Source organism: Octodon degus, unplaced genomic scaffold (genome assembly GCF_000260255.1).
Source record: "Octodon degus isolate 3935 unplaced genomic scaffold, OctDeg1.0 scaffold00240, whole genome shotgun sequence".
In the NCBI taxonomy this organism is placed as follows: domain Eukaryota; kingdom Metazoa; phylum Chordata; class Mammalia; order Rodentia; family Octodontidae; genus Octodon; species Octodon degus.
Window position 1 is genome coordinate 2,933,866 of NW_004524816.1, and position 14,607 is coordinate 2,948,472.

A 14,607-nucleotide genomic window follows, 5' to 3' on the forward strand; every position below is an offset into this window, starting at 1 on the left:
TTTTTTTGCATTTAAAAAATAGCCTGGTAGCAACCCGTCAAGTACAGAATCTGAGGGATAATCAGGACTTCCATTTCGGAAGACCGTGCCGGTCAGGCTAGATTAGGCTATGCCGAGACAGCGAAGTGCTTCAAGCCACACCGGCTCCGCACGAGTCCTTTTCTTCCTCATGCAAGGGCCCCCACGGCTTGGCCTGACCCTTCTTTCCAGGTCTCCTCCCTTCCTGGTACTGGGGATCAGACCTAGGGGTTCTGAACTGCAATACATCCCCGGCCCTTTCCAATTTGTTTTCTTTGGAGGCAACGTCTTGCTCTCCTTGAATTGCCCGATCTGGGGTCCACTGTACAGTTGATCCTTCAGTGACCTGGAGGTCTGAGAGTGTAAGTGTGCAACGCCACATAGGCTTCGTTAAGACTTTTTAAATGACATAGCTCATGGTGATGAGAAATACATACACTTTATTCTTGCTTTTATGTGTGTTCATTGGGGACTGAGTTCAGGGCCTCACGCACTATGCCTCAGCCGTGTTTCCCCTTCAACCTATTAAGACATAGCTAGCAGACCTACCTCAGATGCACGGCATGAGAATGTGCTGCATGCAGACGCAGTCAAGCGAATATCCCCACCCCTTTACCCAGTTCCCTTTTGCTTTTGGATGGGTACACTTAAGATGTACTTTCCTAGCATATTTCACATGCACAAATTAATATTGTTGAGTATATTTACCATATTCTACATTAGAGGTCCAAACTTAGCCACCCTATTACTGGAAGTTTGTACATTTAAACCAACATTTAAATTTTTTTCCCTCTCTATTCCTTGAGAACTACTTTTCTGCTCTCTTATTGTGAAGTAACTTTTTTGATTTATATATATGAGGTATTTTTCTTTCTGCATTTGGCTTATGTTGCAGAATGTCCTCCATGTCCATCCATGCTGTTGCAAATGGCAAAATTTTCTTTTTATGCTTAAATAATATTTCATAATGTCATTTTCTTTGCTAACTTAGTGTGTGTCAGTGGACAGTAAGGTTGTTGCCATATTTCGATTTGTGAATAATACTATAATAGACTAAGAGTCTACATATCTCTTTGCAATACTGCCTTTATTTCCATTTGGTGTATAATCACAAATGGGATTGCTGTACTCTATCGTAGCTCCACTTTTAACTTTTTTTTTTTTTTTTGTATTTTGTCTATTGGGTGTTCAGGGTCTCGCTACTAGATCAGACTCATAGTGATTCACCTGCTTACAGACTCCCAAGAGCTGGGATTACAGTTGTGCACCACCATGCCCAGTCTCAATTGCCCTCTCAGCATGCCCCAGGGGTGGGGCTGGCACAGCAGGCACAGGGATCGAAGCCTCAGCCCCTGTGCCTGCTTGCAGGGGCTTTAATCCTCTGAGCTATTTGGCTGGCCTCCACTTTTAACTTTCATATATATGTGTATTTTTAGCGGAACCAGGGATTGAACTCAGGCCCCTATGCTTGCCAGGGAAGCACCTATTCCACTGAGCCATCTCCCCTCTCCTCCACTTTTAACTTTTGAGGGAATGAATTCTGTTTTCCTTATTAATTGCACTAACTTACTCTTTCTTTTTTCTTTTCTTTTTTTTTTTTTTTACCAAGGATTGAACTCAGGAGCTTGTGCTTGCCAGGCAAGCACTTATTCCACTGAGCCATCTCCCTGACCCATAACTTACACTTTAATTAACAATCTAAAGACCCTTTCTCTGCACGGTCACCAAAGGGTTGTCATTTATGCTTTGTGTTTTTGTAAATAAACACCTTAATACACACGAGATGGAATCTCATTGCATTTTTCAAAAATTTGGTTTTATTTTATTTTAAAGAGTAAAAATAAAAATAAAAGTGAAAACAAACAGCAAAAGACAAAGACAGAAACAGAGTAACAGTACAGTACATATTTTCAAAACAAGAGTAGCAAATTAACAATGCCTGTTATATCATATATTTCTACTGTCAAATTTGTTGCTCAGATGAACAGATATAAGTGGGCAAGATTGGACAAATAATTGAACATTGACACTGCTTTCAAGAAACCTTAATTATTTTCTTGTCCTTTTTACTTTTCAAAAATTTATTTTAAGGAGAGTGTAATCGTGATTGATGACAGTTTTGACTTGTACTTCTCTGCTGATTTTATGAAGCCAGCTTTATCCTCATCCCAAAGAAGATAACTGTACGGAAAGAAAATTGCAAGTCAATTCCCTGATGAACATGGATGTAAACATTTTTAACAAGATTCTGGCAAACAATTCAACAGTACATTAGAAAGATTCTACACCATGGCCCGATTAAATAGAGTTCAGACCTGAGATGCAAAGCTTACTTGACTTGTGCAAAACAATAAGCGTGATGTCTGTGGTATGCAGGAGGAGCCGAGGCCTTGCAGCCTCTCAAAAGATGTGGAAAAACCATTCAATAAAATTCAACATTTGTTATACTAAAACCCAACACATTTGGTATAGAAAAGATGTGTATTTTATTATTTTTAACAATTAAAACAAACCAAATAAGACAAACAGGTAATCTCTCTGAAGCCATAGCCCATAGAGTGTAAAGCCAAGCATTTTCCCGTGACAAACGCCTCAATGAGTTTGATGTGTGTGAACAGAACTCAGTAGGAGGCTTTTTTTCTCTAAAGATTATATGGGTGAAATTTTCATGTTTTTAAGATAATTATTTTGTTTTCTGATGTAAATATCTAAAACTTACAGTTTTGTAAGGCAAATTTAAAAAAAAATTAGGCTCTTAAGTTTCATATAGCTTCAGTTTCTGATAATAAAACCAGAAGTGTTTCTTATTTGTAACCTATCTTATTAAGATAATATATCGGATGTTTTTTCTTATCTTTTTTTTTTTTTTCTGTATTTGGGATAGGGTCTACCAGGTCTACACAGTCTCACTGTGTAGATCAGACTGGAAGTGATCTTCCTGTTTCTAGCCTTCCAAGAGCTGGGATTACAGGTACGCGCCACCACTCCCAGTCTCAGTCACCCTCTCAGCGCACGAGAAGGCCCAGTCTCAGTTGCCCTCTCAGTGTGTCCCTGGAATGAGGCCAGCATAGAATGCTGGGGATTGAACCCTCGGTCCCTGAGCTCTGCCTAAGCAGGCGCTTTAGTCCATTGAGCTATCAGGCTGACCCTTGAACTATTAGGCCAGCCTTGTACTTTCTAAAAGGTTCATAGATTAAATTTTCTGAGAACACAGTTTCATATCTATTTTATGTACGCAGTCCTTGTTAATATATATCAAGTGGACTATATTATAGTAAATGGAAAATAATAAAGGAAACAGTAAAATAAAGGAAACAGTGGGTATATATCAGATTTATATATTTGCTTCTTTTTTTTTTTGTACTGGGGTTTGAACTCAGGACCTTTCACTTGTCCAGCAGACACTTAAGCCACAGAACTATCTCCCTGGTCCTGAATTTGCTTTTTCAAAAACAAAAGTTAATTGACAAATATATGAGATAGACTATGATACTATTAAAACTTTTGTTGCTAAATTTACTTTTAATCATCTTTACTTTATTATCTTTTGGCAGCTGGAAAATCTTGATTAATCTTTGTGAGAAGAAATTAAATTTTAAAATTAAAGAGAAAAATCAGCTAAGATACCCAGTGAATAAGCTTACTAACTCTAAAATTAATCAATCAACTTTAGAAAATTCAGTTAGAAAACTATGCTGATAATTATATCATATTTATGCTTCTATTTGATTTGCCCTATTTGCTAATTTCTCAGTAATAATGTTTCATTATATTTTTGATAGCCTGCACTTCCTACTGCAAATGTTTCAATTTGTACTGTTTATTTTTTTTGGTTGTAACGTAGATTTTTAAAATAGCATACAAACTTGAGTTTGGTGAAATATTTACCCAAATACAAAAAACAGGGTAACTTTCCAAATGGTCAGGTTCATCCTTAACCTTGAAGCACAGTAACGTGACCAGGAACTGACTGGGCTCCATTTCTAGCTCTGTCCCTACTAACTATGAACCTTGGCATGCCCATTTCACCTTTCTAAGCCTCAGTTTTCTTATCTGCAAAATGGGGGTAATTCAGGCTTCTCTCTTGTGGTATCCTGTCACGTCCACAAGGGCATCTACCTTTAGGTGTTTAGTGGGCGCACCATACTTGGATCATGAAAAATGCAAAACAGATCTGAGCTTATTGTAATCCACATGTGAGTAACTTTTTGAGGAGTGAGAAGTTATCTTATTCCTTTGGAGCAAATATAAACCTAAATATGCCCATGTTCATGATGTGGGGTGTAATGAAACAGTAAATACATTAAGGATGTTTCTAACAATTATGCTTTATTGGTCCCATTTATAATGCTAATATGAAATATTGCTTATAATAATGAAGATTCCCCATGAACAAATCATATTTGTAATAATGAGCATAATTACAGTGGATGAATAGCATAATTAGAATTGCGATAACTATTTAAAAAGTGAGTTAGAAAATATTAACATTATGTATGTATTAATATAGATTGTTTATGCCAACGCGGAACTGTGCGTGTGTGATCACTAGGAGATACCAATCAAGATACTCTGCGCGTGAGGAAAGCTACAACACCTTCAGGTGCTTCCAAAAAGGATGTATCTAACAACAAAAGGCGTCTTGCTAAAGAAAGTGCTCTAGAATGAGGACACCCTACTGGGAGTCAGCATTCCGGTATTCTTCAGTGTCACACAGAGCGGTGGCCTATTACCATACAGGAAAGCATCGGGCGAAACAGCCCTGAGACCACTTGTACGCGAGGCCGGCCGCTCGTGCCACACCGCAGCGCTTCCGGGCGCGTCGCAGAAAGCACAAGTGTGCTACACTGCGTCATGAAATCACCCACGCATCAAGGACTTCATACTTCCGCTCCGCTGTGTGATCGCACTAGATGCATTAATTATGAATTGACTTTACATGAAGAAAAATAAAGGCCACCAGGAATGAATGATTTTTATAAAGATAAAATTTTAAGCTTTATAAAGGGTAGAAAAGTCAGACAATTCTTATCACAGAAAACATATTCTGAGTCTTTTCCCTGACAAAAGTTTTTACTTCATTACAAATGGATCATTTCTTGTATTTGGACATTATTTTGGATTCATTTAGGTGAGTGCCGAAGTGGCATGGCTGGGTGAATCAGGCACACGGATCTTGCTGTCCCAGACTTATGACCAAGGGGGCAGGAAGAGTACGTGATCAGGCTGTGAGTGAGGGTCAGGCTGAGGAGATGCGCTGTGTGGGCAATTACGCTGCGGATGTGCAAGGTTATCAATAATTGCCAGCTCTCCTGATAAGGCGTAGGGTAATGATCTCTGGGCTATTTACAAAAATGATGTAAACTCATACATTTAAACTCTTGTTACAGTTATTCGGTGGTGATTGCTCATCCATCTGTCCGTCCGTCCATCCATCACCCATCCATTCATATGTCAGACATTCATGGATTGTCAGCTCAGCTGGACACCAAGCCTATAAAAATGAGTTAAGCTTTTTTATTGCATCCACAGGGTACTGAGGGACACGTCACATTTTACTGTAGCTTATTTACTTGTCCCAGTGCTACCGTATATAATGCCAGATATATAGGGGGAAACAGGGTGGAAATTTAGGGTACTAGCATAATTATTTCTATAAATGCTGGTTTAAAATGAATCCACTTATAAATACAGAGTTTTAGGTTTTAGGGGCGACAACATTATCTCCTTCACTTTACAGTGAAGAAAGCTTCAGAGGTCCTGGGGAAATGGCTCAGTAGAATAAGTGCTTTCCTGGCAAGCGCAAGGGTCTGAGTTCAATCCCCAGTTCAGCAAAAACAAAAACAAAACAAAACAAAACCCACAAAAGCTTCAGAGTGCTTCTGTGATTTTCTCATGGTTACATGGCTTGTTGGTGACTAACAGTTGGATCCACCTGTGAGTATCTTAGTTTCAGTTCATTGTTCTTATCAAACCTCAGGAAGATAAATAGCTGATGTAAGTGTTTCATGTAGAATTAGAAGCAAACAAAACATGCCTAAAGTACTGGTGGAATGAGAAATAAATTAGAGATATGAGCAGCTTAATGTCAGGTACCAGATTAGAAGTAAATGTACTCCGCAAAGACCAACAAAATAATTAATACAGCTTTAAGAAGATATTGTCCTTCAAATTAGGGATTAACATTCCTCAGGATTCTGAGTTGAACACCAAGAGACATTTTGTAGCACTTTTAAAAAATGTTGAAGTTGGGGGCAGGTTCATAAAATCCAGTAGAAAAATATCTGAGTTCAGGAAGGAAGGCAAATACAAGTGGAATTTGATTCCTTTGCAAATCGTGAGCTAAAGTTTGTCTTGACCCCTTTTCTCCTGTGTGGGTTTGCTCAACAGCTACTGCTAAGCTCCTCTTAGGACTCCAGGAGGGTCTGTTCTGGTACTGCAGCCTAGAGACCTGTCACCTTCTCTGCCATCAGACTCAGAACAAGGTTTTCAAGGTCACTGAGCCTCAGCTTCCTTAGCTCTAAGATGACACGCGTGAGGTCAGGCTACTTAGGCTTCCTTCCGGGTTCAATGCGCTGCAATGAGAGCATCTGCCTGTCTCGAAAGCACCACCACAAGTGGTTAGTTGGGCTTTGTGTTCTGCTTCAGAGCCACTGGTAAATAACGTTGCTGATAACTAGGAAGAGGAGGAAAATCGGTAGCCCACTCGTTTTAATGAGAACACCGAAAGCATATGCAGTGGTTTATTATTAAACTACTCCACTACTTGAGAAATTGGAAATATCACAATAAAAATTTTCAATTTTCCATTTCAGTAACTTTATTGAATTGCCAAGGCATATAACAGCTAAAGTTGATACATTAAATGGGGATGTTTAAGAACAAAGTTAATATGTGATAGTATTGTTTCTCATTTTAGTTCCTCTCTGACAGCCCCCTCCAAAGTTAAATAAATCTTCCTTACTTATGGCCCAAAAGTATTTCACTGTTTCTGACGGTTTGAGATTTTTTTTCAGCTAATTCTTTATTCTTATGTAAAGGCAGTAAATCACTGTAGATTTCTATTACTTCACTGCCAACTGTAATACAATGTCAATATTCCCTTGGTTTCCAGAGTCTGTCTTCTGGTTTCTATTTTCAGTTTATGATCCTTGTGTCTATATTTGGTAAAAGTCTGCTTATGTTTTTCAAATCTGATGTAAGGCAATTTTATAACAAAATATTTCTGAATAGAACCTGAAGCAAACAGAATTATTATAATTTTAGATACATGCTTCCCAAGAAAGCAATACAATGCTTTTTAAAGGAGAGAGTTGCTATTTTACTCAAGTATTGTTACATTTATGTATTAAACTATATTTAGTAATACTCTCATCCTCTTTGAGGCTAATGTTACCGTGGGAAGCAGCTGCCTCCTGCCCCAGATTCCTCTTGGTGTTGCCATGCTAGGGCAGATGAACTAGCTGCTCCTGGGATCGGTACCTGGTCTCTGCAGCAACGCTGGACCGTTCTCCTGACCCCTGGGGGTTCTCGGGCTTTGATCATGTTCCAACAATCTGGGAACTAATTAATACGAGCAATTTGTTAAGCTGTTCCACAAAAAGCTCATAATGAGCCCTATTACAACTTACTTTTACCTTAAAAAAACAGTATGATCCATGAGGATAGATGATGATGACTAAATAAATTCTAAGAATGATTATTGATGATCTGAATTTTTGCTAGGGAAGGTGTTATCAGGATTCTGCTGAGATTGTGTAAAGCCTTGTTGTATGTATATGTGCGTGTGTGTGCATGTATGCCTGTGTGTGTGTGTGTGTGTGGGTGGCTGGTCATTATTTTTAATTTTACAGGGAACTTTTTCTCTCTCTAGGTATATGTCTCTATCTTATCTATCTATCTATCTATCTACTATCTATCTATCTATCTATCTATCTATCTATCTATCTATCTCTTTATCTACTGACAGACCAACTGACTGACCGACCGACTGACCGACCGACCTACCTACCTACCTACCTTTCTACCTATTGCTTAAATTACCCAATTTGTGAGTGTGTGTTTGTAGCCCATGAATGCTTGCTGTAGTCAGCTCTGACTGTGACACCAAGTCACCATAGCCTGGATTATTAGATGATAAGCTTTCCTGGAGGCTGGAAGTCCACGGTGAGCGCACTGGTGCGACCGAGTCCTGGTGAGAATTCCTTGAACGATGGCCTTTCTGTCTCTTCTGTCATAAGGTCCCTTCCTCAGGCCCTTTATACCTCCTAAGAGCCTCACTTACAAAACCATCACAGTGGAAATTAAGATTCAGCATATGATTTTGTGGGGAAGAAACAGAGGCATGCAGGTCATAAGATACACCTCTGATTAATTCACATGCTATTCTCCTGTATTTGTATAAACTGTTGTGATTAACTGCAAATACTGGGTGGACTTGACTTCTTCCAACTGTGTCTTCAGGCACTGACAGCAGGAATAATATTCTTATGAGTCCTCAGTGCAGAGGTCAGCTGGCAAGAGAAGTGTGGATCAGGACCTTCTGGAGCATCTTCGGCTTTCCTCTGTGACCAGAGGGTGCCCAGGCAGGTCAAAGGGAAGTTCCTTAGGTGTAAGAAGATGCAATCTCCATATTTTATTATGGTAGCATTTCTTAGTGGGCTGAGACTTCTACTCCTGGTCTCTGAAGCCAACGTAGCTGCGATGTTTATTTCAGCTGGACCAAGAGCCTGACCTGCACAGGTTCTTTTTGGGTCAACCAAATCTCTTTCATTTACTAGGAAGCTATGAAATCTCCTCTAATTTCTCTGACATCTGTGATGCATTTGTGTTTGTGAATTTTCTGTACGAAATGCTAATTGTATAGACTTTTATTTCTTTTCTTTCCAAGATGAAGTTTCCTAACTGAGTCTCGTTTTTCTCTACTGCAGTCTCTGGTCAAGTCTCCTCTGCCTAATTCATACTGCAGGAGATCTCAGTTTACCTAGTTTCTCCGATTACCACTTGGGGAGGCAGTATAGTATTTTTATTTAAACGAACAAACTAAAAGCTTTCAAACTATCTGCATCTTTTTACATTTTCTGTGTCTTCAATATTCTTCTACCTAGAAAACTTCTGTTACTGCCACAGGCCATAGTAATTATGCTATATGATTTTCAAAGTATAATATTTAGACTATTATAGTGGTTTAAATAAATAAATGGAAGCCCCTTTATAAATTGAATGTGCAAATGCATGATAGAGAATAAGAAATCTGAAACCAGAACCAAGCAATAGGGCTGCCCTGCTGGTAGTGGAAACCAGCATACTGAACCAGGCTAAAGGCGCACTTCCTTGGGAAGTTGCCTCTGTACCTTTGAGAGTGACCTTGTACTCAACTCCCAAACCCGTGGTGACATGGGTCATACTTTGCATTTTTTTTTTTTAATTTTAAAGAGAATTTTAAGAAGTAAAAAACCAAACAACAAAAAACAATAAAAGCATGAGCTCAGTAGATAAAGCACTTACCTGGCAAGTGCCAGGGCCTGAGTTCAATCCCTGGTTCTGCCAAAAAACAAACAGAAAAACAAAAAATGCACTGATCTAGAGGCCATTTACCAAGCAGCTATGCAGTTACTACCCTTTGATGTTTCTGAGCACCATTATTACATTTTGTGTGACTGTTTAACTTTCCTAGTATAATTTGACTTTTCTGTTAGATAGTAATCTATTTGAAAGTAGGAAGATTGACTTGTACCTTGGAAAAGAAACAAATGAAAATCCACATAGACATTAAGCCAGGACTCAGCTGGTGAAGCTGGTGCTCTGACAATAGTTATTGACTGATTGTGACTTCTGTTTGGCTTTTAGCTTTCTGGAGAGGAGACTGTTAAAGAACCCGGATGTTAATATGCAGTAAGTGCAAGAACACAATTAGGTAGTAAATTGGATTCTTACTTTGCAAGGTCAAGATGTTAAGTCCACAATGCTGACATTCTTCTGAAGGAATGCCATTAGCACAGTGATTCAGAAAACCATGTGTGCTTTTTACTGGTGGAAGTGTTTACTTGATATTCCTTGACTGATAGGTTTATTTTGAATGACTCAGAATATGGCTTTACCTATCCCAGGAATGACTTTCACTTGAATAAAATTTTAGATTACGAATGGAATTGAAATAAGATCCTGTTTTTATCCTTTGATGAAACACTGGTCAGTATCCAAGCCATCAGCAAAGCTGTAAGAAACTGGGTTCTCTTATCAAAGAGCAATATGACTAATTATATGGGGGAATGAATGGGCAATATTATGAGCAACACTTCAAGAGTCAGCTCGGGATGAGATTTTTCATTCTGTTCATTGGTGTTCCCAGGGATTAATAGCCAGCATGACTCAGGGATATGTTTGCATCCACAGGAGTGGGCTGGGCTGACTCACACGATTGGCTGCTGCTTATCCAAGGCACGTTATCTGGGGATGGCTGTGCTTTGCAATGCACTTTATAATCACAAATCACTCATTTCTCCCAATGAGAACCAAATGTTCTATAAAAAGAATAAACATGCAATGTGTACTACAGGAATTTCTTTAATTAGTATCTGTTTTAGAGCTCCAACTTTTTATTTAAACAAATTTAAAACTGCCTCAGACAAGCTTCTTGAAAATAGTTATTAGAGAGCTATTCTGTAGGGATCTCCTAATGCTTACAAGATACCATCACCTCTCCAAAGCCTAGGGAATATAAAGGATTCATGTTCTGACAGAGGAATCCCACATTCTGGCTTCTCACCAAAGCTCTCTGGACAGAACTTTTGAACCTGATGATTGTTATTGTCTGTGTAACATGTGAATACATCTCCATCTTCTGGGGAGTACCCTCATGTAAACACTTTATTCCTTTTTATAATTTCCGATAATAATTTGGTGCAAGAGAAATGAGTAGAAATGGCCATGAATCTTCTACAGATGGAGTTACCAAAGAATAAAGAAGGAGGTGATCTGTAGGTGTGTTCAACCTAGTATATGTTGGAGAAAAACTCTGGAGCCTTGGCCAAGTGCTTCAGCAGCCACGAGTTCTGAGTTGCCTTTGCACCAGAATCACTCCTGACCCGTGAAACACATGGGCATGAACAGGCACAGGGCACGCTGAGTGGTCCCCATGGGATGTGCTGCAGATGAGTCTTCAAAATGGGATCTCAGAGCTCTGGTGGAATTGTTGAGTGTGGCTTTAAGATGCTCCAGGAAGGCCTCTACTCTTTGAAAATTGTAGTAGTACTGATGAATTTTCTGTACTTTTTCTGTATCTTTCCCTTTATATTTCATAGGTCTTTCTCTAAGAGTCCAGAAATCGCATACTTTGGAAAAAAACTTTCCTCTTTGGTCTTACTTTCTGTATAATGCATGTTGGTTGCTTTGTTTATACAGCTAACCTTTTGCCATATTGCTTATATTTGGGTTGGTCCAAAGCCAGCCTGCTGCCCGATAAAACTCAACCCACTTCCTCTGATAGCCTGGGTGTGATGCGGCTCCTGGTGGTGCCTTCCCTTCTGCCCTGGAAGGGCACAGCACAGCCTGCTTTCTGTTCAGTCCCAGATCCTGGTGACTCAGCTAAATATTTCCTTGCTAACAACAATAATGATTATCAGATATCTTTGTTTTCCTGAGGAGGTGGAGGGATCAATGATGACAGGGATGGGAACAATGTAACTCTGCTCTGTGCTGGGGTTCTGCTCAAGGCATACTTGGTGGGACATAGAGATTCTAGAGGAATATGACATGCTTGATAGAATGTAGAAAAACACGAGCATAGCTGTGATGTGGTGTAGTCTGGGTTAGGAACAGTGGGCCATTACAATGAAAACACCCAGACCTTGCATACCGCATATTCCTATGATCTCACCTGCTTGGAAAGGGACATAGTATCACAAGTTCAAGGCTAGTCACACCAAGCTAGTAACTTGAACTCAAGTGAAAAGAAAAGGGTGAAGGGAGGCTGGGGATGTGCCTCACCATTAGCACATTTCCTTGGCATGTGGATTCATTTCCCAGTGCTGTGAGCAAGCAAGCTAACAAACACGAACAAAATATGGAGTGGTGATGGAAACATGCTCCTTACAGTTCCAGAGGACAGGAAGTCCAGGTTAGAGGCATTTCCAGACTTGGTGCTCAAGAAGGGCACATCTCCTGATTCAGAGCTGGCTGCTTTCTCATTGATTTGTCACACAGCAAAAAGGACTGAAGAGCTCTCTGGTGTTTCTTTCTCAAGCACAGTGGTCGCACTCATGAAGGCTCTGTCTTCACGACTTGATCACCTACAACAGATTTCACTTCCTAACACCTTCACTTTGGAGATGAAGATTTTAACATCAATTTTGAGGAAATCTAAACATGCACTTTGATAACAGGGAGCAATGAGGGATGGAATGTTCTTGGCTTCCTAGCCTTTTACTTCCGGGGTGGGGGAGAACTACTTGTGATGTCCAGAAGCTTAATAGAATTGTTGAAAATACATGGAAGTATTTGTCCATTCCAAAAATGTTTATTGAATGCCTGCTGAAATAATAAAATTAATAATTAGGACATAAAATGTGCTGATAATATGGCAGGTGGTGTGTGGAAGGCTTTCTATCTACTGTTGTACTTGATCCTTACAACTTATGAAGAATATATTTTTTGCATGTAAGGAAACTGATATTCAGAGGAGAGTAAAGTCCTGAGGGTTTCACAGCTTACAAATGGAAGGCTGATTGGAATATACGTGAGCGACCCAGATTCCTCATATGTGGCTGCTGCACTCATCACAAGGGGCTCCTCCTAGGTGGAGATGCTCCAGATTCAGGCAGATTGGAGTAGAAACTCTGTTTTGCATCTGTTCTGTTCCTGCATACCATTCATCACACGCATTCCAAACATGGCCTTCCCTCCTAGACTGGAAACTGCTTGAGGGTAGAGACCATGACAGCTTTATATTCCACTATTTTTTATTATTTGTTCAGCACAAACATGACCTATGGTATATACTAAATAAATATTTCTTATATAAATAAATAAATATTATAGCAGATAAATAGTTCATGTACTTAAATTCTACTACTTAAGCTTACCTTGTGCAAAACAACAAGAGAAGAACTTACCAAGTGTAAGTTTCCTTGCATAAAGTGTGTGGTCTTAAGCTGTGATCTCAGCATTTTCACTGTGTACAAGGCAGCAACATTTATTTGGTGTGCATTAATGTGCCACCCACATATATACATGAAACATACACAATACACCCACATTCAAATTTCATCCTACTTTTATGAATGAAAAAGACACAGAGAAAATAAATAATTCGCCAACTTAAGTAAAATATTACCTGCACTTATTTCCAACCAGCAGTCAAAATGAGGAAAACTAATTCTAGTTTCCCAAATGCTTTGAAGAGACACTGTCTTGTCTAAAAATGGTGTGGCTGGCTTTGTAAGTGCGGCCTGGCTTTCTACCTCTGAGCAGCCAACCAACTCGTCCCAAGTGCTGTGCTCACAATGGCTGGGTCAGGAGCTACCTCTCTTGTTCCTGCATGGTTTTTGTTTTCTCTTTGATGCAAATAAAATTGTTTTAGCATTAATGAATTCCACATCAGTCTTTTTAGGAAATGAATGTGTATGGCACCAAGTGAAGCATCTGAAAGCATAGACTTGTTGACTGTTGCAGAGAAAGGGAAGGTTGGATCCATGCAAAGAAAGGAGGAGGAAATAAGCGTGCTTAGCTGGGATCCTTATACTATCATAGAGGACCTTGTGATTAAGACTTTCAAATTTAACTGCACTCAGTCAAAATACAAAACTTTGAAGGATAAGTCTAATCATGTATTTGTCTCAAGTGTTCACAGGGGTTGCGCCAGCTTAGGTCTTTTCTGGGATGACATGAGCTACTGTCCTAGTTTTGTGTGGAGCTGATTGCATGACCTGGCCCCGCAGCCTCCGGTCTCATCCAGTGATCGCATAGCAGATGGCGTCCTGGGTACTCTTGTGGCAGAGCGCAAACTCGCTTTTCCATCAGGCACACGACACAGCTGTGTGCTAAGTGATCCACACACATACATTAAAAAGTCACATCTTGAAATTTTTTTAGCACTACTTGTTATGAAAATAACATGAGTGGATTATTCTACCTGATATTTTGGCAAAAGCGTCTTTAAATAATCAAAGGACTGGCCAGGCCAAAACCCAGAAGATAATACAACGTATTTGCATCAATATAACTTGAAACTGTATAGAAAATACTGAAATTTGGATTACTGTCACCTAAATGTGTTTTTCTGAATATTATGTTCATAATTAGATTAAAGCGTGCATGTTCGTTATTGACAGATTAAATTTTCCTTAAGATGGCAATGTGGAAGACAAAAAAACCTAGAAGAAAATACAACAAGAACTTCCAAAGTCTTCAAGACAGTATGTATTTGATGCGGTAGTAATTAACATAAACTTGTAAGTACTTAAGAGAAAGCCTTTTTTAAACGAATTGTTGAATTTGGTCAATCAATTCTTTTCTTAATTGAATTTTCGGGAAAATGATTTGTTTGAAGACTAGCCAGGCTCCCAAAATGCATCCTTTTCCCAGCTGCCA